The 25,169-nt window shown below is 44.7% G+C and overlaps 1 long non-coding RNA gene and 2 other non-coding genes across 3 annotated transcripts; 2 read left to right on the forward strand and 1 right to left on the reverse strand.

Annotated features, from left to right (window-relative positions):
- Nucleotides 1–3,962: 3,962 nt before the first annotated feature.
- On the reverse strand, nt 3,963–4,770 carry LOC114431144 (uncharacterized). The gene is made up of 3 exons (XR_003670046.1): nt 4,729–4,770; nt 4,482–4,551; nt 3,963–4,337 (listed from the first exon to the last, which is right to left on the reverse strand). It is a non-coding gene; the product is annotated as an uncharacterized LOC114431144 (long non-coding RNA).
- A 6,641-nt stretch (nt 4,771–11,411) lies between these two features.
- trnak-cuu (transfer RNA lysine (anticodon CUU)) lies at nt 11,412–11,484 on the forward strand. The gene has a single exon. It is a non-coding gene; the product is annotated as a tRNA-Lys (tRNA).
- A 9,984-nt stretch (nt 11,485–21,468) lies between these two features.
- Nucleotides 21,469–21,542, forward strand: trnan-guu (transfer RNA asparagine (anticodon GUU)). The gene has a single exon. It is a non-coding gene; the product is annotated as a tRNA-Asn (tRNA).
- The last annotated feature ends 3,627 nt before the right edge of the window (nt 21,543–25,169 follow it).

Genomic DNA, 25,169 nt, shown 5'->3' on the forward strand with positions numbered 1-25,169 from the left:
ATAATTATGCATTTTATCTTTAAAATTTTCCCTCTCCAATATTTCGTTGTTTAAAACCCATACCCCCCTGTTTCTGAGTCTGCCTGCCTTCCCCAGAGTCACCCGGAGAAGAGAGTGGTCGCTCCATCCGTTTGGCGTGTACCCGACGGCGTCCACGTCCGTGACCACTCCAGGAGACACCAGAGCCAGATCAATACGAGTTTGTTTTAGTTTTCCCTTTACTAGCTGTCTCCTGGAGTAGTCACGGACTCCCGGGTTGAGGATTCTCCAGATGTCTATTAAATTATTTTTAGCCATTATATCATATAATTCATTCCTACTTATATCGTTGCGTATGTTTCCATGCGCTATATCATTATTTGTTAATATTGTGTTAAAGTCTCCTATTACTATACTATATTCTGTTATCCATTGTACTAATTTATTTCTATAAAGATCTTTCCTCTCCATTTCATTATTACTACTATATATATTAATAATACTAATTATTTTTTTATTTAATTCCAAATCAATCACCACCAGCCGGCCCTCGTCGCCGGCATGTACGCAGGTCACATTGTGAGGGAGGCCCGGTCTTACCAGGACCGCCGTGCCTGCTGTTAGCTGGGGTCCAGGGGCAAAAAAGAAACCCCCTCCCCATGTTTTTCTTGCATGCTCTTCTTTTTGTTGATTCCACCTTACTTCTTGCAAGCACAGTATGTCCGTATGAATGGTTTGTAGAATCCCTGTTATTTTTTCTATTGCTTTTACCCCTGCTATGTTTAAAGATGTGATATTAAGCATTGCAAGAAGTAAGGTGGAATCTTCCCTTTATTATGATCTTTTTTTAAAATCTTTTTCCTTTTGTATTTGCCCCGTTTTATTTCTTGCGCTTTTCCTCCTATGTAACTTTTTCCCTGCTTCTCTTTCCAGGTCAGAGTCAGAGGTAAGATCTTTTCGACCCAGAAAAGCAGAGACAGGGGCAGCCTCTCTTTCCCTGGCTTTTTCAGCCAGCAGGAAGGCGCTGGAGCGACAGGTGGGTTCGACAGACATTGGAGAGGCTTCTAGCTGGGAGCCGGTGCCGACGTCTGCGTCATCTAGACTCGAGCCGAGCACCAGCTCCTGCCGTCTCCGCGACAGCCTCCGGGCAGGGAACTTCGCCCCCCCATCCACAGCTGCCGCCGCACTGATCTCTGCACTACCTGGCCCAGGCGTGCACATTTCTTCATTGTCCTCGAGATCCAAGGCAGAACCCTTTTTTTGAGCTCCCCTCGCCCTCTCCGGAGCAGAGCCCGCCCTCAGAGCTCCCTCCCTCACAGGGAGTGCCTCTGTCTCTCCACCTGCCTCGCTCACAGCTGGCTCTTCTGTCAGGGCCATTGGCTCCGCCCCAGTCTCTGCTTCCTGGTCCTCGTCCTCCTCTGTGTTGGACTCATCATTCCTTTCATCCATTTCATTTTCTTCCTCACTTCCCTCCACACATATACACCTTTCCATCCTGTTATAACATACCCTGCATTTTTCAATCTTTTTTGTACATTCCCTCGCATAATGCCCCTGGACCCCACACTTATTGTACAGGAATTCCGGGCAGTCCCTCACAATGTGACCCGGCTGGATACAAATCCGGCAGACTCGGACCTGCCGGTCATGTATTACTCGAAAAAACTCAGCTCCCCCTGCCGTATTAAATTTGGCTGAATATGGCAAAGACTGCACATCCTCGTTAAACCTAACTTTCACGAACCGAGTCCCATCAGCTACCCTTGTCCCCGGCCACATACGGTGCTTTATGGGGGACACCGCCGATACACGCCACGTCTCCAACTTCTCCAGGATCTCCTCGTCAGAGATATACACAGGCAGACCCAGAAACGACACCACCAGTTCATTATTATTTATCTCCTTTCCTCCACCACTGTGTTTCCTATTTTAAAGCCATCAACCAATTTTGATTTCCCTGCATGACTTCCCATCGTGATTTCGTACTTGTCTTTCCCCATGCTTCTACATGCACATATATTTCCACACATCAGTCTCACCACTCTGATCAATTCTATTGGCGAGACTATTTCTTCCCCTTTTAGTTCTACTTGAACGGTTAGATCCTTTTCATAGTTAATTATTTTATCCTTCTCTCCCTCTCTCTGCGACTCCGACCCCGTGGCTTTGTGGCTGTCTGCCCCCCTCCCGGCCATTTCTCCCTCTCTTCCATTCATTCTTTCGTTCACTTGTCTTGTGTCTTTTTCAGTACCTACCTGCTCATTCGTTTTTTCCTTCTCTTTCTGTCCGTTTTCCGTTCGGTTTGCCATTCTTCCAGTCCTGTTTTCTTTATCCGTGTTATCCATCCTGCTTTGTCGGGTGATTTCCCTCCCGTCCAAAGCGATACAAAAAATAAAAATGTTTTTAAACAAAAAACTACTCCCCAACAGTCAGTTTGACTGTGGGGTCCTTTAACGAAAAAAGTTCAAACCAGAACGAAAAAATCCAAAATAAAGCACAAGAAATGTAATAAGTTTTCCCTCCAAAACTCCCTCACTCCGCTCCGCCTGCGACCTCCTCTGGACGTCTCCAGAGCAGTATGGCCGTGAGCTGCTTTCTCCTCAGCTGCGATGTGCTTTTATGCGCGTCATACAGGCGTGGTCACGCTGTGACTCTGACGCGTCGCTGTTTTGCTCCGATAAGAAGATGTAGGAACGCTCTCTGTTAGCTTTGCCCTGCACACTGCCTTCCAACAATGCCCACACTCTCCTGCTCACCCACGCATCCTCCCACGAACCCCACTGCCACCTTGCGCACCTCCACAACCTGTTCACCCACCCTTAATCGCCCCTCCCCGGGCTAAACCAAGCAAACCGTGCCGGGAAAATCCTCGTGCCCCTGGTACCGTCGAGGTCATTGTGTTGCAGTGATGAGCAGATGTTTAAAGAAAAATGGAAAGAAAAAAACGCTCTCTGTCAGCTTTGCTTCTTTTCTTAGACGCGTGTGCGCGTCCCAACCGCATCTGCCGTAGCCTTTGTAGCCAATGAACAACCTTTGTAGCTTTTGTACACTCAAAAAAATCATTTGTTGGGGGAACATAAAAAAATTATGGAAAGTATTTCCATCCAATTATAACATGCTAATTTAGCAAGAAATTGTTTTGTTGTGCGACATAAACATAAATATGCTGGGTCAACATAATGCGTTTGTGTTACTGTGACTTAATTACAAGGGGTAAATCCAACATAACTTTTAAAGGTTATTTCAACTTAATTAGAATGGGTTTATCCATCATAACTTTTATGTTAGTTCAACATGTTTGATTAAAGTGTGGGTGACCCAATTTAATCGGGTAGGTACAACTATATTTAAAATGATCACTCAACAATACATATTTATGCCAAATTAGCATGTTATAATAGAATATAATTATACATATTATGTTCACCTAACAAATGTTTTTTTTGAGTACACGTGTTTGTCCTAAGTCAGGTCCATTGTGGCTTCTACAGGATCAGCTACAAGTTGTTCATTACAAATTAGATTAGAAGAATTAGTTGCCTTCAATTATTTATTTATTTTTTTTAGTACACATATGAACTGGGCCGAGTCTCTGCTAAGACCTTGTAACATGTAACATGACCTTGTAACAGGTTTGATAACATAGTAATTATGTTAAATTGTCATCTAGACATTCTTTTAACATGAAAAATAAATTACATGCTGGGCTAGTGGGCCTTGTGAACTTGCATGCACTTGTAGTCAGTCTGTGATCAGATGATACATATATGTATATACATATGCTCCCGTTTGAACATAAAAAAATGTTTCCATACAAAGTCCAAGCAGTCAAAACGTGAAAATGATAAGCGTCAGTGCAAAAACAGTGGCATAATGAGGACGCCTGTTGAAGTCCAAATTAAAGAGTGTGCACATTTTCAAAAATTATTGAGCAAAAAAATCTTAAGAGCAATAAAAACAAACAGAAAATAAACAACCGTGCTGGTAATGTAACATTTTACATCCATGGGCATGTAATGTCACTGTATGCAACAGTTAAAATATTAACATGCAAGTAGGGTTTTTAGCACCTGCAGTTTCTTAGACAATCTCTGTCCATCAAGCCCCATGATGAGCTTCTGCAGAGCTTCAAAAGTGTATTTCCACTCTGGAGGGTAGCTGAGATTGAGCGCATAAACTAAAGTGACCAGCATTGCATTTGCCACTGGCACATTACCAAGGTTGTTGAGGACTTCTACCCCCTCCAAAATGATGATAACATCCTCTGGACCATCATCAAGGTCTGCACCTTCTCTGCGAATCACAAATACACCAAAGACCGTCTCCATTTCAGCTTGACCGTTGTCAACATCACAGTCCTGAAAAAAGAAAAAATATAAGTAAATGAATACAACAATATCATACAGATTAAAAAATGGGGCACATGGCTAATACAAAGCAGCCATTTAATCCACATAATGTGTGATCTATGAGATCTAGATAATTAAAGGTAAATTACATACCAGGCGTTCTTTCACCACTTTGTCCGGCTCTTCGTTCAGGTAGACCTCTTTTCACATCAATGCTGTCAGTCTGAGCATTTGGGCCGCACGATGTATGCCAGGAAACAAAAACATGAGAAGAACAATTTTAAACAACAGGGAGACTAAATGTGATGTGACGTTACTTCTACTCTTCTCCCCATTATATTTCCGTTTAAAATGTCAACATTACAGTGATGTGTTTGGCAGTGTGTCCCCTTTGTTTTACCTGTGTCATTGGTATCAGGATACTTTTTATCTTTCTTCCCTGCACACCACCCTTCTTGCCAAAGACCTGGAGCAGTTTTGATGAGTAACCATCCAGCTCGGAAAAGAACTTTGGCAGCAAACCAACCGTTGTTATCCTCTTGAACTCAGCACATAACTTGATAATGGGTACAGAGAAATATCAATGCGTTAATTTAACAATTATAGTTTCCCACCAAATCTTGGAAAAATAGTTTGGAAACATTTTTTTGGGTGCTACACATTAGCTGCATTGCTAATCCACAGAAGCACAATACTTATAAATTATGTCTTGTGGCAAAGGTGAAAAAAAGGCTTGAAACAATATGATACAAGAGCAAAGAAATCACCACAAAAAAATAATTCCAAACTGTGTTTGTTTGTGCTTGTTTTTGAATTGAACAACTCTAATCATTTACCTCATGCACACGGAAGAGAGCTGGCCATCTGGTTTTAAAAACTGCAATCATGGGTGCATCTCGAATAACTTCTTGCCTTCTATGAGCAAAGGTCTTGGTCATCATTGCTGCCACTGTGTCCTCATTGTTCCTTTTCGTAGCTTCCAACATAAGAGTCTCCCTTATCTTTTCAAGTGTCTCGGCTGATTCACCTGATGGGTAGGAGGGGCAGTAATTCACCTCAGCTTAATAAAAAGTGTAGTTCCTTGAGAAACTCATCCATTTTTGTGGCTGGCACATGAGCAAAATGCTCAAGTTTGAATAAAGCTGTAGCTATATTTTGCTGAATTGTGTCAGGTAGAGTCTTACTTAAATCCACATCTTCACTTGGAAATGCACTGTTTATTTCCATTGCAGAATAATCCAAACTAAGTGCATCTTGCTCTGCATTCTAAGACAACTCTTGAGAGACCCCAGTTGTAGTCACTATACCTGGTTTGAAATCATTTAGCGTATGGGGCTTGTGTTTCCTGTTTTTGTGAGAGTGATATTTTCCGTGGATATTCGTTTTGTAACTGCAATCCCTGAAAACACAGGCAACAGTTTCATGGCTCTTGAAAGGAATACCCAAATGTGAGAAAAAATCTCTTTCAGTAGAAAGACTACAACAGGCACACAATGGACAACTAAATGTTGTCAATTCCAGAGGCTTATGAGTATCAGGTTTGGGATGAACTCTTGATATGTGGATGTGCAAGGCATTCAGTGTCTTGAAATTACATGGGCAATTTGAATACAGGCACAAGTAGCGTAGCCTATTGCGGTGCATTAGTCTTATATGTTTGAGAAGTGCATTCCTACTCTGAAAACACACACTGCACTCCTTGCAGAACTTCTTAGCCAAGCCTATCTGGATACATCAGCTTTTCCTTTTCATGTCTTCCTTACTTATCTACACTCAAACCTGTCACTGGCAGATGACCACTTTTTCTGGGAGACTTTTGCGAAGGGGTGGCAGTTGAGGTGAGTGACCCAACAAACTTCGTCATGAATTTCTGTGATGACGAGAGAGAGAGAGAGAGCAAGTAAATGTTAAATAAATGTATTGCATGTTCAAATACACCAATGACATGGTGACAGTATGAAAAAAAGAAAATGAGCTTCATTGGCCCTCAACACTAACATGCCAAAAAAGAAAACACACAGTGCCTCAAAATTAACGTTTTAAATGACTCATTACAGAGGAATTAAAGTCTTTGCATATTGTTGGCACCTTTATTTAGGTATGATGACAAAAAGTAACATGGGTCGATGAAACTTGTTTAAAATACAATCCACAAAAATAAAGCACGTTTTTTCACAGCACAACTCTGGGATAGTGAAGAATACACAAGCCCACAAGAGATTTGAAACTGTGTAGATCACAGCAAAATTATTCCAAACCCAGCATCGTCTAAGTGTAAACTAGCAGGTTAAGCCGTAAATGTACAGGAGATGTATTGTCTAGTATTTCATTAAGATAACTAACATCACAGCTCTGACAAGAATGCAGCACTGTGCTGTGAACTTCACCATGTCCTTAGTGGATGTGAAATACAGTGGCTGATAGGTCATTCTAGTAGGCCCGCGCATTTGTAACAATTACCTTGTGTGTCAGAATGGCGGAATGTTGAAGAAAATGGGTGCCGCCACCCCGACAAAGGAAAAAAACCGTTACAGTGCAGGGACGTTTAATAAAAAATGGAAATGCTGACACAATTACACGTCAATGTCGGACTGGCAGCCTGTAACCAAACAAAATCCCGGATTTTGAAATTCCGCCTGGCCATATTTATAGGTCTCAAAAAGAAGACATGTCCGGCCAAAAGAGGACATCTGTTCACCGTAACTACGAAAACATTCGGCAACGAAATTAATCGCTCAAAATCATAAAGCTGACAGATAATAAGTTGACATTAACGTTTCTGTGCAGTGGTTTATTTTCAATTTACCGCCTTCCACGAGTGTACGCCTTCCTTCCTCTTCCATGTGCTGCCAGTCTGTCTTCTTCTGCAACCTCGCCAGTTTGTACATGCACTCCCTGCTCGCACACTACTGCCACCTTCTGTTCTGGAGTTGTACATGCGATTTGCTCTCTTACCCCAAAAGCATTAGGTTCTGTCAGCATGACTGAATTTAGCAAACGTAAAGTTATTGCACATCATGCTAAAATAGCATAACTTAATCATGCTCAACCACAAAACATAACTATATATGGTAGAAGCTACATGTTATAATTTGATTAATTTAGCAGACACACAATCCGGCTTTTTTGAGTGTAGCCTGTCTTCTGTAGTTTTCGTCACCTGCTTTGGTATCAGTCAGGATGTATTTTATGCACGTCTTGCTTCTTTTTGCCCATCAAAGACCAAAAGTGAAGATGTTGGTTAGCAGGTAATGGTGGGGAGAGCGTCTAAGTGTATGTCAGACGCGGTTACCGTGGTTACCAAAGGCCCAGAATTCGGAGATCAAAGGCAGGAAGGAACCTAACGTCCTCAATTGTCCAAAGATAGAAAAGCTCACAGCACCCGGGATTCCCAGGCGGTCTCCCATCCAAGTACTAACCAGGCCCGACTCTGCTTAGCTTCCGAGATCAGACGAGATCGGGCGTCTCTTTTTTTTTTTTATCTTTTATTATCAAAATGTTCATTAAAATATATACATAAAAAATCAACACATCACAAATCACAATAGACACAAAATTATCTCTCTTCTAACTTCTAACTCTTCTTTAACCACAACAACAACAAAAATATTTTCCTAAAAATTAAAATACACCCTACCACCCTCTTCATAAAACAAACTATGCCCATCTAACAGTGCATCTCTCTTTTTCCCCTTTAGCCCCTTCACCATCGTGCCTATGTACATCTGGAAGTTGTGAGTGAAAAACCCTTTTAGTTCCAACCCAGTGTTTCCCTTCCTGCGTGCATTTCTGATGGTGTATATGGTGTGTTTTGCAAAAAGTCCGGCTGTGTTTCTTATTTTTTGTCCTTTGTTATTGACGTTGTCTCCAAACAGTGTGAATAGCTTCCAGTCTTCCTCTGTTCTCCATTTCCCGTGTGCCCTCTCCTCCAGAGTTCGTCTGAGCCAGCCCAGGAAGTTGTTGATGGCGGGGCAGTCGAGGAAAAGGTGTTCCAATGTCTCCGCGGCTGCCCCGCATGTGGCGCAGCCCCTCTCCAACGCCCCGTCAATTTGGTGGAGCACGACACCGGGATGTAGTCTTCGGTGCCGTGCTCTGAAGTCCGTCGTCAGGACGTTTCCCGGGGCCGCGCCACTCCTGAGCGTGGCCCAGATCCTGTCCCCTCGCAGGGCGGGGAAGACCTCCCTCCATGCTCGGTCAGCTGCCGGTGGTCTTCTTCTCCTTTTGATGAACGTCTCATACAGCTGCCGAGTTGTTGTTTCCTGTAGGTCCTCCCCGCCCTTCCAGCGCCGGGGAACAGCAGCAGCCAGCTTATCAAACACATCAATGATAACATTTTTGTTGAATCTTACTTTCCTCTCCCTCAAGCTGGCCAGGGTCCCCGCAGCTTCAAAGCCACCGGTTGGGTCGACAACATCCCTGAGCCGGACTACTCCAGCTCGTTCCAGGGCCGCGCAAACCACCTCTTTCCCTCCCCAGGTAACTTCTGGGTTGTTAAAGAAGGGCTGCGCGATCGCCTGTAGGATGCCGTCGACCCTGGCCTCCAGCAGAGGTCTCACCTCGGCCCACGCCGTCATGATCTCCTCCGCCAGAGGGTCCATTCCCGCTCTACTCTTTGGCAGCCTCCTCTGGCAGAGTGCCCAGATCCCCAGGGGCGGCCCGAAACCCAGATCCTGTGTTATTGCTTGTTTCCATGCTGCATTATTGTTTCTGTCTATTAGTTTTTTGACCAATTTTATTCGTAGTGCTTTTTTTCTTGCGTCTCAGACCGCCCCTTTCCTCGGGCTGGATCATGACGTCGTGGGCCACCTGATTCACTACAACCTAAAAAAAAAAAAAAATCTTTCACAAAAAGAACTTACAACAACAGAAGAGCTACATAGTTAGATGGTATAAATAAAAAAATGGGATGAATGCACTTTATAATAGCTACATCTTTTTAAGTCCTAATTAACCATGAATAAGTACTTAATCCATCATAAGAAAAGCATTTATTAAACATAACTCATACATTAAAATAATTAATTAATGATGTACTCCCGGTGGTTACTCATTGTTTGTTCATACTTGTGGCTTTCATCTCAAAATAATGACTTTGACTTTGAAATTCTGTTTTCATCTCGGAATACTGACTTTGACCTCAGAATTCCGAATTTCATCATATTCTGACTTTGTCCTGGCTTTACGAAGGGCCTTCTTATACGTCAGCAGACTGTCTCTCCAGGCCCTCTGGGAGTCATCTGATTTAGAGGACTGCCACATCCTCTCCATCCTACGTGTAATCCGTTTCAGTGATCGGATGTTTGAGTTGTACCACGGAGCTAGCCTCTTCTGGTTTGTAGTTTTCTTCTTCTTCAGTGGAGCAATCCTGTTTAAGACTGAGTGTAGTGTGTCTGCAGTGTTGTTGACAAAGCGGTCCAGCTCTGCAGGAGTAACATTTAAGTTGGTACCCCCATCAGTACTTGGGACTGTGGGGAGTACTGGTAGGATTGCTGTCCTAAACTGCTTTACGGCGTCTTCAGACAGACATCTGCTGTAGTAGACCTTTTCCTTAGGTGCTGGTAGGTCTGAAAGAGAGAAGTCAAAAGTTATTAATGAGTGATCTGAAAGAACAGGATTTTGAGACCACACTAGCAGGTTCTCAGCTTCCAGGCCGTAGGTGAGAACCAGGTCGAGGGTGTGACTGTGACAGTGTGTGGGTTCATTTACTAACTGAGAGAACCCAACTGAATCCAAGAGTGAGTTGAAGGCAATCTTCAGACTGTCAGAGTCGACGTCCATATGAATGTTAAAGTCACCCACTATAATGACTTTATCTGTGCTAAGCACTAAACTTGATAAGAAGTCTGAAAACTCCAGCAGGAACTCTGAATAAGCAGCAGCAGGTGGACGATACACTACGACGAGTAAAACAAATTCTGACTTCTTCCAGCTTCCGTGAGACAGGCTGAGAGTGAGACTCTCAAAAGAAGTATGAGTAGACTTAGGTTTAGGATTCATCTGAAGACTGGAGCGGTAGATTGCTGCCACTCCTCCTCCGCGACCTGTAACTCTAGGAACATGACAGTTAATATAACAGGACGGAGTTGATTCATTTAAAGCAACATATTCTTCACCCTGTAACCAAGTCTCAGTGAGACAAAGTATATCAGTGTGATGATCAATAATTAGATCATTAACTAAGAGCGACTTAGAGTGTAGGGATCGTATGTTAAACAATCCACACCTGAGTGTTCTATTACCTTGTTCTATGTGTTTGTGTGTGTTAGTGTGTATTTTTATGAGGTTATTATGATTAATATATCTTAACTTGTGTGCTTGATGAACTGTGGGAGGACGTGTGACCGTCACCACTTCAATAACATTATTAAGCTTAGTGTTTCTATGTGTATTTGTGTTTAATGTGTTTCTAACTGAGGGCGGCAGTCCTCCAGAAGCAGCAGAGAGGTGTGTAGGACAGCGACTCTGCCTCCTGGCCTCGACCCTGGGTTGTCAGGTTGGTCTAATAAACTTGGCTATGTTGCTAGAAATCAGAGCTGCACCACCCTGGGTGGGATGGATGCCGTCTCTCCTAATAAGGCCAGGTTTCCCCCAGAAAGTTTCCCAGTTATCTATAAAGGCCACGTTATTTTCTGGACACCACCATGACAGCCAGCGACGGAGCGAGGACATGCGGCTAAACATGTCATCACTGGTCAGATTTGGGAGGGGACCAGAGAACGCTACGGAGTCCGACATGGTTTTAGCTAAATTACACACCGACTCAATATTAACTTTAGTGACCTCTGACTGGCGAAGCCGGGTGTCATTAACACCGACGTGAATTATAATCCTACTGTATTTATGCTTATCTCTCGCCAGCAGCTTCAGGCTACCCTCTATGTCGCCCGCTCTGGCCCCCGGGATGCACTTAACTATAGCCGCTGGTGTCGGCTTTACATGCCGCAGAACAGAGTCTTAAGACCTGCAGTCTGAACATATTTTCTAAAGCAATTAGGATGTGCGTTTCTGTAGTGTAGGGGTTATCACGGTCGCTCTCTGAATGGTCATGTGACCGTCACCTCCAAGGTTTCTGCACTTCGCCTTGCCCGGCTAGCTCAGTCGGTAGAGCATGAGACTCTTAATCTCAGGGTCGTGGGTTCGAGCCCCACGTTGGGCGCATGGCTTTTGTCGCAGTCATCTGCACATAAAAACACAGAGATAGAGATAACTGAGAGCTGAGAACAACTCCTCTTCCTCATTCTCAGCCTGTGTCTCGCTTAAGTCGTCACAGCCCAGTGTCCCTGTGACATCGCTTCCTGTTTAAAGATGTAACCTGTTAGTTAACTGATACCTGTCATCTTTCCTGCATCTAACCCTACCACAACCTTGCGCACCGCTACAACCTGTTCACCCGCACTTAAGCACCCTTCCCCGGGCTAAACCAAGCAAACCGCACTGGGAAAATCCTCGTGCCCCTGGTACTGTAAATGCAGCGTCACGCCCCTGGTGCTGCTGAGAAGGGGGCCAGGAGTTTATGCTTTGTTCGTGTTTGTTTGTTTGTATTTCTGGGGCCCCTGGTAGTCTGCCGGAGGACCAGAAGGGAGGGACAGCTGGCAGCTCACCGGGGAAGCCGCACTTTACCTGGGCACACACCTTGCACACACACAGACAAATCTTGTCAAGGCCGCAGTGCCTGTCTTTACCATTCCCTGTCCGTGCTTACCTGTAGGGTCTTAACCGAGACCTGTGTGCACGTGTGAATGTATGCATGGTTGTGTGCGTGCATGTGAGTCACAATATCCTATTTCCTTTTCTCAGTCAGGTTCCTTCATGACATGTATAAGATGATCTTGATGACATTATTTAATGTGATGTCAGAGTCGTGACCTCAAACAGTGTCCTTACTGTGGTGTGATGTCGTCATGATATGCATGCATACATCTGTGCAATGCACAGATCTGTATCGTGCATAGATCTGTGTCACGCGTGAATCACTGTCACAGTCAGAGTTAATATAAATAAGCAGAGAGCTGCTGCAGTGGGCAGAAATTCCCACAGGTGGTCAGGCCATGTTTCCAGTCCTGCAAGTCCGGGTCAAACAGGTGAAGACACACAGCACTGCCTGACCTAACTCTGTGCTGAACATACCTGTACACACGTATGTACACACACACACACGCACACACACACACACAGAGACAAGTCATGTTAAGGCCGCAGAGCCTGTCTTTACCATTCACTGGGGTCACGCAAGGTCAGGGGAGACAATCAGACACAGGTGAAGCACGTTAGGGCAGGGCAGGTAATCAGCGGGAGACGCGCACACAAAGGTGGCAGAACAGAGAGGAAGCAGTTGGTCTGCTAGTTGTTTTTTTTTTTTTTTTTATCTTTTATTATCAAAAATTTCCTTAAAATATTTACAGAAAAGTCAAACCATGATATACCATTATTTCAATTTAACAAAAAGAAACATTCAAAATATACTAAACAGAAAACTCTTATTCTTTTATCTCAAGTTCAAAAATTAAACTAAAACAGGAAATAGAAAAAACAAAATCTTCAAAAATTAAAGTATACTACAAGATCTGTATCGTGCATAGATCTGTGTCACGCGTGAATCACTGTCACAGTCAGAGTTAATATAAATAAGCAGAGAGCTGCTGCAGTGGGCAGAAATTCCCACAGGTGGTCAGGCCATGTTTCCAGTCCTGCAAGTCCGGGTCAAACAGGTGAAGACACACAGCACTGCCTGACCTAACTCTGTGCTGAACATACCTGTACACACGTATGTACACACACACACACGCACACGCACACACACACACACAGAGACAAGTCATGTTAAGGCCGCAGAGCCTGTCTTTACCATTCACTGGGGTCACGCAAGGTCAGGGGAGACAATCAGACACAGGTGAAGCACGTTAGGGCAGGGCAGGTAATCAGCGGGAGACGCGCACACAAAGGTGGCAGAACAGAGAGGAAGCAGTTGGTCTGCTAGTTGTTTTTTTTTTTTTTTTATCTTTTATTATCAAAAATTTCCTTAAAATATTTACAGAAAAGTCAAACCATGATATACCATTATTTCAATTTAACAAAAAGAAACATTCAAAATATACTAAACAGAAAACTCTTATTCTTTTATCTCAAGTTCAAAAATTAAACTAAAACAGGAAATAGAAAAAACAAAATCTTCAAAAATTAAAGTATACTACACCCTCTTCCAAATGAAATAAACTATGCCCCTCCAAGAGTGCTTCCTTCACCTTTCCCTTGTCCCACATCACCATGGTGCGTATATACAATTGAAAAGTGCTTTTGAACACCCCCCATGGTGCGACTGGGTTGTTAGATTTCCTGTGTGTGTTTCTGGATGTGTATATTGCATGCCTTGCAAAAAGTCCTGCCGTGTTTCTTATTGTTTGTCCTTTCTTGTTTTTGTTTTTTTCCCCGAACAGCAAGAACAGTCTCCATTCCTCCTCCTGCTCCCAGTAGCCGTTCGCCCTGGCCTCCAGTAGGTCTCTGAGCCTCCTCAGGGTGGCGCCGATGGCGGGGCAGTCAAGGAAGAGGTGTTCCAAAGTCTCCTCGGCTGCCCCACAGACGGCGCAGCCCCTGCTGAATGCCTCTTTGTTTATTTGGTGTAGCACTATTCCCGGGTGTATCTTTCTGTGCCTTAGTCTGAAATCCATTGTGAGGACATTCCCAGGGGCCACGCCGCCCCTGAGTGTGGCCCAGATCCTGTCCCCCCGGAGGCCAGGGAAAACTCTCCTCCACGCCTGGTCAGCCGCTGGTGGTCTCCTCTTGTTCCGTGTGAAGATGTTGTATAGCCCTTTTGTGGTGATGTCTTGTAGACTTTTCTGGTCCTGTCGAGTATAAAACTCACAAGAGAGTCGGTTAGTTGTTCCTGGCTGCCTCCCCCCCCTCAGCAACCGTAACCAGCGCCGAGGGACAGAGGCAGCCAGTTTATCACACACATCCAGAATTTTTCCTTTTCTAAAAACTATTTTCTCCCTCCTTAGGATGGCCAGGATCCCCGCAGCTTCTATGCCACCGGCCGGGTCGACAATGTCCCCAAGCCGGACTAAACCAGCTCGTTCCATGGCGGCGCAGACCACCTCCCTCCCTCCCCAGGTAACATCTGGGTTGTCAAAGAGGGGCTGCGCCGCTGCCTGGAGGACACCGTCGACCCTTGCTTCCAGCAGAGGCCTCAGCTCAGCCCACGCCGTCATGATCTCCTCCGCCAGAGGGTCCACCACTCCTACACTCCTTGGTGAACGCCTCTGGCAGAGTGCCCACAGGTCCAAGGGCGGTCCGAGACACAGATCCTTTGCAATATAATTTTTCCAGATGAGGTTATTGTTTTCTAAGAGTTTTTTGATTATTTTGATCCTTAAAGCTTTTTTCCTGGATCCGATGTCTATTAGTCTCAGACCGCCCCTGTCCTCGGGCTGGATCATGACGTCATGGGCGACCTGGTTCATGTTAGACCTCCACAGGAAGCTGCCGATGGCTTTGTTAATGTTGCTCTCCTGCTGCGGGGACAGAGGACAGACAGCCAGGACATGGTTTACAGTGGACATCATTAGTGAATTTATTACAGTTATTTTTCCTTTTATCCCCAGCTGTCTCTGCTTCCACAGGTTAATTATGTTCTTGATTTTCCCTGTTAAAATGTCCCAATTTTTTTGATTTGCTCTCCCTTCATCTTTCCCCACCCACACCCCCAATATCTTTATTTCCTCTCCCGCATTTTGAAACCCCCATGTGTTGTGTATGCTTTGTGCTCCCCCACACATCATTATTTGTGTTTTATTAATATTCATTTTTGCACCCGATGCTTTACAAAACGAATCTATCATGCCCATCACCTCATTAACACTATCTTTATCTACCACCGTGATATTTGTGTCGTCTGTGTACTGCACAATCTTGCAGCACGCAGACTCTCCCACTCTAATCCCTCTAATATTTACATTCCGTCTGACCGCTTCCGCCAGAGGCTCTGTCACCAGGGTGAAGAGCATGGCAGACAGCGGACAGCCCTGTCTGATCGATCTGCTCAGCGGAAACGCACTTGTGCACGTGCCGTTTATTTTGACGCAGCTGGTGGCTCCGCTGTACAGTGTTTTGATCCAGTTAATGTACCGCTCTCCAAAGCCCAGCCTCTCTAGGACTCGCCATAGAAAGGTGTGCTCCACACGGTCAAAAGCTTTTTCAAAATCTACACTCAATAAAAAACCCCCCGTTGTGCACATGTGTTTGACCAGGCATCTGACGGCCAGGACAGAGTCAGAAATGTCTCTGCCCGGCACGCCATATGCCTGTGTCTCACCCACCACCTCCTCAATAACCCTTTTCAGCCTGTTTGCTAAGATTTTCGCAATTATTTTAAAATCCCTATTTAAAAGACTTATTGGTCTGTAGTTTTCTAGTTTGTTTTTATCCCCTTTCTTTTTATACACTAATGTTATTATCCCTTTTGCAAAATTCCCCGTTGTTGTTTTCCTTCTTTCTATTTCGTTGAAAACGCGGCCCAGGATGGGGGCCAAGTTTGGACTGAAAGCTTGGTAAAATTCAGCTGTCAGTCTGTCCCATCCTGGGCTTTTCCCCGTATTTAATGATTTTATGGCTGTTGTGATTTGTTGTATTGTCAGGTCGGAGTCACAGAAGGCCCTGTCTGCTTCGTCTAACTTTTTCTCCAGGTAATTTATGTTTTTTTCCCTTTCGTCCTGATCTGTTTCTTCAGTTTGAAATAATTTGCCATAGAAATTCTGCGCCGTTTCTAAAATCCCTCCCAGATCCGTTATTATTTCTCCCTCACTGTTTACTACCGATTTTATGAAAGAGTTTTCCTGTTTTCGTTTTTCCAACCCCAGAAAGTAACTTGTTGATTTTTCTCCTTCCACTAGATATTTTGCTTTTGCTCTTATTGCTGCTGCTTTGCATTTGTTAGCCGTTAAATTGTGCAATTTTGCCTGCGCTGTTGCAAGTATGATTGTGTTTCGATCCGGATTTTCTTCTATTTTTTTCGTTTCAATTTTTATTATTTCTAATAATTCGTTCTCTTCCTGTTTTTCCTGCCACTTTCTCTTTTTACTTTCGTTTATGCAGAGTTTTTTTATCCTATTTTTTACCCCCTCCCACCATTTCAATAAATCTTCGGTTTCCGTTATTTCATATTTTATTTCGTTTAGAAAAGAATTAATCTTTATTTTAAAATTTTCATTTTCTAAGATTTTATTGTTTAAAACCCACAGACCTCCGTTTCTGGGCCTGCCCGCTCCTCTCGTGCGAACCTGAAGCAGGGAATGATCGCTCCACCTATTAGGCATGTAATCAACGGTGTCCACCTCTGTGACTACTCCAGGAGACGCCAGTACCAAATCTATTCGGGATTGTCTCAGCTTCCCCCTCACCAGCTGTCTCCTGGAGTAGTCACGACCTCTCGGGTTTAGCACTCTCCATAAATCTATTAAGTTATATTCCGACATTAATTTTAGTAATTCTTGTCTGCTCATGTCACTCTTTAATTTGTTATTATTTATATTTACCGTATCCTCTGTTGCCATTATTATATTAAAATCCCCAATTATGATGCAATTCCTCGATACCCATTTGCTTAGTTTTTCCCTTATTAAATCTTTCCTTCCCTTTTCATCATTGTTTCCATATATATTAATTAATCTTAAATCCTTACTGCCCTCTTTCAGGTCCACCACGACCAACCGGCCCCCGCCGTCGGTGTGCACGCAGGCCACATCGTGAGGAAGGCCCGGTTTGATCAGCACAGCAGCGCCCGCTGCCAGAGAGGGTCCAGGGGCATAAAATATTTCTCCTCTCCACATTTTCTTTACTTCCTTTAATAGGTCTGCGCTCCACCTTACTTCCTGCATACAGAGAATATCCGTGTGTATGTTGTTTGTTATGTCCTGTATTTTTTCTATTGTCCTTGCTCCAGAAATGTTTAAAGATGTGATAGTGATCATGGCTAGAAGTAAGATGGAGGCAGACCTTAATGTAACAGTATTACTTCTTTTTCCTAGCGTGCCTATTCTGCTTTGCTTCCTGCATCTTTTTCTTATATAATTTTTGCCCTGCCTCTCTCTCCAGGTCAGAGTCGGAGGAGATCACCCTATGTCCCAGAAAGGTGGGCACAGAGACGGCTTCTCTTGCCCTGGCTTTTTCAGCCAGCAGAGACTTACTGGAGCGAAGGGTGGGCTTCACAAAACCATCTTTTATGGTGCTTTGCTCAAGCTCCTGGGAGCCGGCATATAGAGAAACGTCATCCAGGCTGGATCCTAGTGACAGAGCCTCTTCACCACCTGGCAGCCTCCGGGCAGGGCTCTTCGCCTCCCCCCCATCCACGGCTGCCAACGCACTGATCCCTGCGCCACCCCTTCCGGGCGCGCTCATTTTCCCAAATGCTACAGGATCCAGGGCAGGGCCTGCTTCACTCGCCCCCCCCGCCCTCTCAGGAGCAGAGCCCGTTTTTTGAGCTCCCTCCCTTGCCGGGAGCGCATGTGTGAGCCCACCCGCTTCTTGCTCCGTCGGCCGTGCTGGTAGACAGCCTTGGCCCTTCTCTGTCTCCGCCATACAGGCTGCAGCCTCCTCTGCCCCATCCTCCTGGGCCTCGTCCTCCTCCATACAAGACTCATCATCCCTTTCTATATAAATGTTTATTTCTTCCTCACTGCTATTTTCAGCGCATATGCAACTGTCCATTTTATTAAAACAAATTTGACATTTTTCCAGTCTTTTGGTGCATTCCCTGGCATAATGCCCCTGGACCCCACATTTATTGCAAAAAAATTCTGGGCAATCCCTCACGATGTGGCCGGGCTGTATGCAGATCCTACATACGCGGACCTGCCGGTCGTGAATGACCCGAAAAAATTCCGGCCCTGCTGCTGTACTGAACCTTGCAGAATAAGGTAGTGACTGCACTGTTTCATTGAATTTTACCTTAACAAACCTCGTCCCATCCGCCACCCTCGTCCCCGGCCACATACGACGCTTTATGGGCGACACCGCTGACACACGCCATGATTCTAGTTTTTCTAAAATCTCTTCATCTGGTACATAAGCGGGCAGACCCAGAAAAGACACAACCAATTCGTCGTTGCTTATTTCCTTCCCTTCTACTGTTGTGTTTCCAATCTTAAACCCGTCGATCAATTTATTTTTACCCGCCTGGCTCCCCATTGTTATTTCATACTTATTTGCCGCGGTGCCTCGGCAGGCACAAATATTCCCACACATAAGTCTGATGCACCGTATTAGTTCCACCGGCGAAACAATCTCTTCTCCCTTTAATTCAACCTGAACTGTTAAATCTTTCTCATAACTAATTTCCTTTTCTTTTTTCCCTTCCTTCTGTGACTCCAACCTCTTTTTTTCCTGGCCGTCTGCCCTCTTCCCGACCATCCTTCTTTCATCATTTTCTGTTCTTTCTCTTACCTTATCCTCATTTGATTGTCCATCCTTTACTTCTTTTCTCAACATTGTTGCCCTTCTATTTTGTCCATTATCCAAGGGTTTATCGGGGGCTCCTTTCCGTGGTCCTATTTCCGTGTTGTCCATCATTCCAGTCTTTTTCCCTCCAAATTATGGAGGGCAGAAAAATAAAACGAAAAACGAACAAAAAACTACTCCCCAACAGTCCGCCGACTGCGGGGAGCGAAGGAAAACACTGTTCCTAACGAAAACTTTAATTAGTCCAACGAAAAAACGAAAAAGAGGCACAGATTATCCTCATTCAAACAACGCTCTTTCCCTCCAAAACTCCCTCACTCCGCTCCGCCTGCGACCTCCTCCTCTGGGCGTTTCTAGAGTAGTGTGGCATGCAACATTAGAAACAGCTGTAACTGATCAGTGTGATTGCTGCAAGGGCAGCACTGCAGGACAGAGCAGGTTCACATAATGGATGGATGGATGGATTCAACAACAAAGGAAAAAATAATCTTTCACCAAATGAACTTACAATAACAGAAGAGTTATATAGTTAGATGGTATAAATGAAAAAAATGGGGTGAATGCACTTCATAATAGCTACATCTTTTTAAGTCCTAATTAACCATGAATAAGTACTTAATCCATCATGAGAAAAGCATTTATTAAACATAACTCATACATTAAAACAATTAATTATTGATATACTCCCGGTGGTTACTCATTGTTTGTTGTTTGTTCAGAATACCGACTTTGACCTCGAAATTCTGTTTTCATCTCAGAATACCGACTTTGACCCCAGAATTCTGAATTTCATCATATTCTGACTTTGATCACAGTATTCTATATTCTGTAGGTTACCCTGGCAACCTTGTGTCAATTTAGGTCACCAGGGCAACCTTGTGTAACTATAGGTTACAATGGTAACCGTGTCACAGGAGAGTGGTAGCAGTCGCATATTATTTTGTAAAGGCCAAAAAAAAAAATCGGATCTCACCAAAAAAATCCGATTTGGCCATTAAGACCTGCAGTCTGAGCGTATTTTCTAAAGCAAAGTCGTGGGTTCGAGCCCCACGCTGGGCGGGTAGCTTTTGTCGCAGTGATCTGTACATGAAAACACAGAGATAGAGATAACTGAGAGCTGAGAACAACTGCTCTTCCTCATTCTCAGCCTGTGTCTCGCTTAAGTCGTCACAGCCCAGTGTCCCTGTGACATCGCTTCCTGTTTAAAGATGTAACCTGTTAGTTAACTGATACCTGTCATCTTTCCGGCATCTAACCCTACCACAACCTTGCGCACCGCTACAACCTGTTCACCCACACTTAAGCACCCCTCCCCGGGCTAAACCAAGCAAAGCGGACTGGGAAAATCCTCGTGCCCCTGGTACTGTAAATGCAGGTTTGTGTGGTGGAGGACCTCAGTGGGTGGGTCTGTGTGGAACTCATAAAACAATGGCTCTAATTACCTCATACTTACCAGCGTCGGTCTGACTGGCTGTGTGTGGTGTGTCCAACGACTGGCTAACGACTATGAGACCCCGTTTACACATAGCCGGGTATTTTGAAAAACGAATATTTCCTTCCCTCCGTTTTCCAAAACAACATCGTGCACACATCATCGTCTTCAAAAAAGTTTCCGTTAACATTACCACGCATAAATGCGTCCCCAAGAGTGATCACGACCACGCCGAGCCTGTGAATGGCAGTGTAGGAAGAAGGAGAAAGCCGTGCAGGCCAATCTGAAGCCTCGTCGCAGTCTGGCAATTTGAGTCAAAAGTTGATCCAAAGTTGCTGAGCCTGGAGACCTAACATGTCTCTGCTCCTCTACACAGTAAGAGGAGCTGCATTTGCAAATGCAAACACGTAAAAAGTGCTGACACCAAGAGGAATGCAAACGCTACCCGGAATGCTTCCATTACTAGACTACAGCCTACTCTGGCAGCCGTACTACAGAAAAAAAGGTCGCACCAACTGACGCGCCGACTGCCGTTTTTGTCAGTTCACATTGAAACGCGAATACGCCGTTTTCCAAAATCTCCACTTTTGCCAGAGTTTTTTGGAAAGATTCGTTTTCAGAGGCAAAAACTCCAGTTATGTGCAAATGAAAGGCAGGAACGAAGGGAAAAGTCCCCGTTTTTCAAAATACTGTGTATGTGTAAGCGGGGTCTGAGATTACAGGAGGGGGACTGGTGGACAGCCCATTGTTCTTGCTGTGAACATGTGACTTGGAGTGAAAGTTCCTGGGAATGGATGGAAGCTGCATTGTATGTTGTAGAAAGATGATGTCTGAGTCCACCACCTCTGTTAAGGGAAGGTTTTTCCAGCTTGAAGTGATGTAGTGTGTCTCCCACCCGTGGTGTCAGGATTTCAGCCAAGTGCTCAGCCACATTGTATGTGAGTAAGTGTGGCGATGATATACTTGACCTGCACTTCCAGGATCCTCCTGCAGCTTCTGGCAGTTTGTCAAAAAGTGATTGTGCTTCTTAGAAGAGGACGGCATAAAACTTGACAGAAACCTAAAGATGTGCTCGTTAGCAGAGGATGGTTTCGATCCATCGACCTCTGGGTTATGGGCCCAGCACGCTTCCGCTGCGCCACTCTGCTGTATCCATCAGGGCGCTCGGTCGCACCATGGTTTTCGGTGCATGCGGGAAGTTCAGGTACAGGCTCATGCTGGAAGTACAGGTCAAGTGTATCATCATCAGGCGGACACGAGGTCTCTGTGGCGCAATCGGCCAGCGCGTTCGGCTGTTAACCGAAAGGTTGGTGGTTCGAGCCCACCCAGGGACGCTCAAAGATGCGCGTACCTTTTTTAATGATGACACATTCATAAAGCATGAGGCCACACCCGCTGGTGACCTGTCCAGGGTGTACCCTGCCTCTCAGCGGTAGATAGCTGGGATAGGCTCCGGCCCCCATGGCCGGAGTGTAGAGGTTGTCACATTCGCCTCACATGCAACATTAGAAACAGCTGTAACTGATCAGTGTGATTGCTGCAAGGGCAGCACTGCAGGACAGAGCAGGTTCACATAATGGATGGATGGATGGATTCAACAACAAAGGAAAAAATAATCTTTCACCAAAAGAACTTACAATAACAGAAGAGTTATATAGTTAGATGGTATAAATGAAAAAAATGGGGTGAATGCACTTTATAATAGCTACATCTTTTTAAGTCCTAATTAACCATGAATAAGTACTTAATCCATCATGAGAAAAGCATTTATTAAACATAACTCATACATTAAAACAATTAATTATTGATATACTCCCGGTGGTTACTCATTGTTTGTTGTTTGTTCAGAATACCGACTTTGACCTCGAAATTCTGTTTTCATCTCAGAATACCGACTTTGACCCCAGAATTCTGAATTTCATCATATTCTGACTTTGATCACAGTATTCTATATTCTGTAGGTTACCCTGGCAACCTTGTGTCAATTTAGGTCACCAGGGCAACCTTGTGTAACTATAGGTTACAATGGTAACCGTGTCACAGGAGAGTGGTAGCAGTCGCATATTATTTTGTAAAGGCCAAAAAAAAAAATCGGATCTCACCAAAAAAATCCGATTTGGCCATTAAGACCTGCAGTCTGAGCGTATTTTCTAAAGCAAAGTCGTGGGTTCGAGCCCCACGCTGGGCGGGTAGCTTTTGTCGCAGTGATCTGTACATGAAAACACAGAGATAGAGATAACTGAGAGCTGAGAACAACTGCTCTTCCTCATTCTCAGCCTGTGTCTCGCTTAAGTCGTCACAGCCCAGTGTCCCTGTGACATCGCTTCCTGTTTAAAGATGTAACCTGTTAGTTAACTGATACCTGTCATCTTTCCGGCATCTAACCCTACCACAACCTTGCGCACCGCTACAACCTGTTCACCCACACTTAAGCACCCCTCCCCGGGCTAAACCAAGCAAAGCGGACTGGGAAAATCCTCGTGCCCCTGGTACTGTAAATGCAGGTTTGTGTGGTGGAGGACCTCAGTGGGTGGGTCTGTGTGGAACTCATAAAACAATGGCTCTAATTACCTCATACTTACCAGCGTCGGTCTGACTGGCTGTGTGTGGTGTGTCCAACGACTGGCTAACGACTATGAGACCCCGTTTACACATAGCCGGGTATTTTGAAAAACGAATATTTCCTTCCCTCCGTTTTCCAAAACAACATCGTGCACACATCATCGTCTTCAAAAAAGTTTCCGTTAACATTACCACGCATAAATGCGTCCCCAAGAGTGATCACGACCACGCCGAGCCTGTGAATGGCAGTGTAGGAAGAAGGAGAAAGCCGTGCAGGCCAATCTGAAGCCTCGTCGCAGTCTGGCAATTTGAGTCAAAAGTTGATCCAAAGTTGCTGAGCCTGGAGACCTAACATGTCTCTGCTCCTCTACACAGTAAGAGGAGCTGCATTTGCAAATGCAAACACGTAAAAAGTGCTGACACCAAGAGGAATGCAAACGCTACCCGGAATGCTTCCATTACTAGACTACAGCCTACTCTGGCAGCCGTACTACAGAAAAAAAGGTCGCACCAACTGACGCGCCGACTGCCGCTTTTGTCAGTTCACATTGAAACGCGAATACGCCGTTTTCCAAAATCTCCACTTTTGCCAGAGTTTTTTGGAAAGATTCGTTTTCAGAGGCAAAAACTCCAGTTATGTGCAAATGAAAGGCAGGAACGAAGGGAAAAGTCCCCGTTTTTCAAAATACTGTGTATGTGTAAGCGGGGTCTGAGATTACAGGAGGGGGACTGGTGGACAGCCCATTGTTCTTGCTGTGAACATGTGACTTGGAGTGAAAGTTCCTGGGAATGGATGGAAGCTGCATTGTATGTTGTAGAAAGATGATGTCTGAGTCCACCACCTCTGTTAAGGGAAGGTTTTTCCAGCTTGAAGTGATGTAGTGTGTCTCCCACCCGTGGTGTCAGGATTTCAGCCAAGTGCTCAGCCACATTGTATGTGAGTAAGTGTGGCGATGATATACTTGACCTGCACTTCCAGGATCCTCCTGCAGCTTCTGGCAGTTTGTCAAAAAGTGATTGTGCTTCTTAGAAGAGGACGGCATAAAACTTGACAGAAACCTAAAGATGTGCTCGTTAGCAGAGGATGGTTTCGATCCATCGACCTCTGGGTTATGGGCCCAGCACGCTTCCGCTGCGCCACTCTGCTGTATCCATCAGGGCGCTCGGTCGCACCATGGTTTTCGGTGCATGCGGGAAGTTCAGGTACAGGCTCATGCTGGAAGTACAGGTCAAGTGTATCATCATCAGGCGGACACGAGGTCTCTGTGGCGCTACCTGGCTCACGACAGTCTGTCCAATTCCAATCTCCTCGGCCTATCGCGTACGCCGCCGTCCAATGTAAGATTGGATTTCATCCAATCGCGCGGCGCGACGACGCTCGACAGCGCCAATGGCGGCGCGCATTTCCATTCTACATTGGATGACGTAGCGAGCCCATACCTCACGGTTCGGGTCAAAGCGGAGTCAAAGCCAGTCATTCATTCTCACGAAGGATTAAACACACCTAAAAAAGTAAGTAAAGAAAGATGCAAAATAGGTGTTTTACTACTATAGTGTCTTATCACGTTGTAACGTCACAGTGTCTTATCACGTTATGTTATAATGTAATAAGACACTATCTTGTTTTAACGCTATCACGTTATAACGAGATAAGACACTATCATCGTAAATACTGAAAATATGTATTACAGTTAGAAGGCATTTTCTGTTTATTCCAACATGCCCGTGTTGTGAAGCATATTACTTTTCGCTGTACAACACCAACTTCTGTCAGAATAGCTAACAATCGCTAATGCTCGCTGAATAGCGTACCGCTAGTCACGTTTTTCTGACGTTTTTGAATGAAAAACCAGGATCATGTGTTCTTTATATTACACGTACGTAGTGTAACATGTAGTGGCATATTAAGTGTTTATTTATTGCAGCAGTGTCACAGCTTGTTGTTCATTATTGCATGCTCAGTGTTTTTTTTTATTGTTGTCCATGACCTTGTTGTCTTTAGATGAGTACTAAGCCCAAGAGCCACAAGGCTATCGGAGACAATGAGTGGATGGCCAGGCTTAGGACATATGCCAGGACGGGTGTTTGGCCTGCTGGAGGCAACAGGCCAGCTCCTAGGCAGCGGAAGTGGCATGACCTCTATGAGAAGGTAATGTGGTAAATGGATGAAGAATCTGCCTTGATCACCATATGCTAACCTTTTGTTGTCTACCCCCATTGATCAAGCCAATATACATTCCTTTGTTATGCTGTCACAAAGCGTCTAGAAACCTGGGCCTATTTCCTACCCCTAGTGGTTGAGGAGGTGTTGCTTATCCTGCCTATTGTTAACTGTCTCCCAGATGTGATGCGTGACAATTACTTCCAATACACACAGAAAACATCAAAAATACTCTTTA

The sequence above is a fragment of the Parambassis ranga genome, unplaced genomic scaffold (assembly GCF_900634625.1).
Source record: "Parambassis ranga unplaced genomic scaffold, fParRan2.1 scaffold_47_arrow_ctg1, whole genome shotgun sequence".
Taxonomy (NCBI): domain Eukaryota; kingdom Metazoa; phylum Chordata; class Actinopteri; family Ambassidae; genus Parambassis; species Parambassis ranga.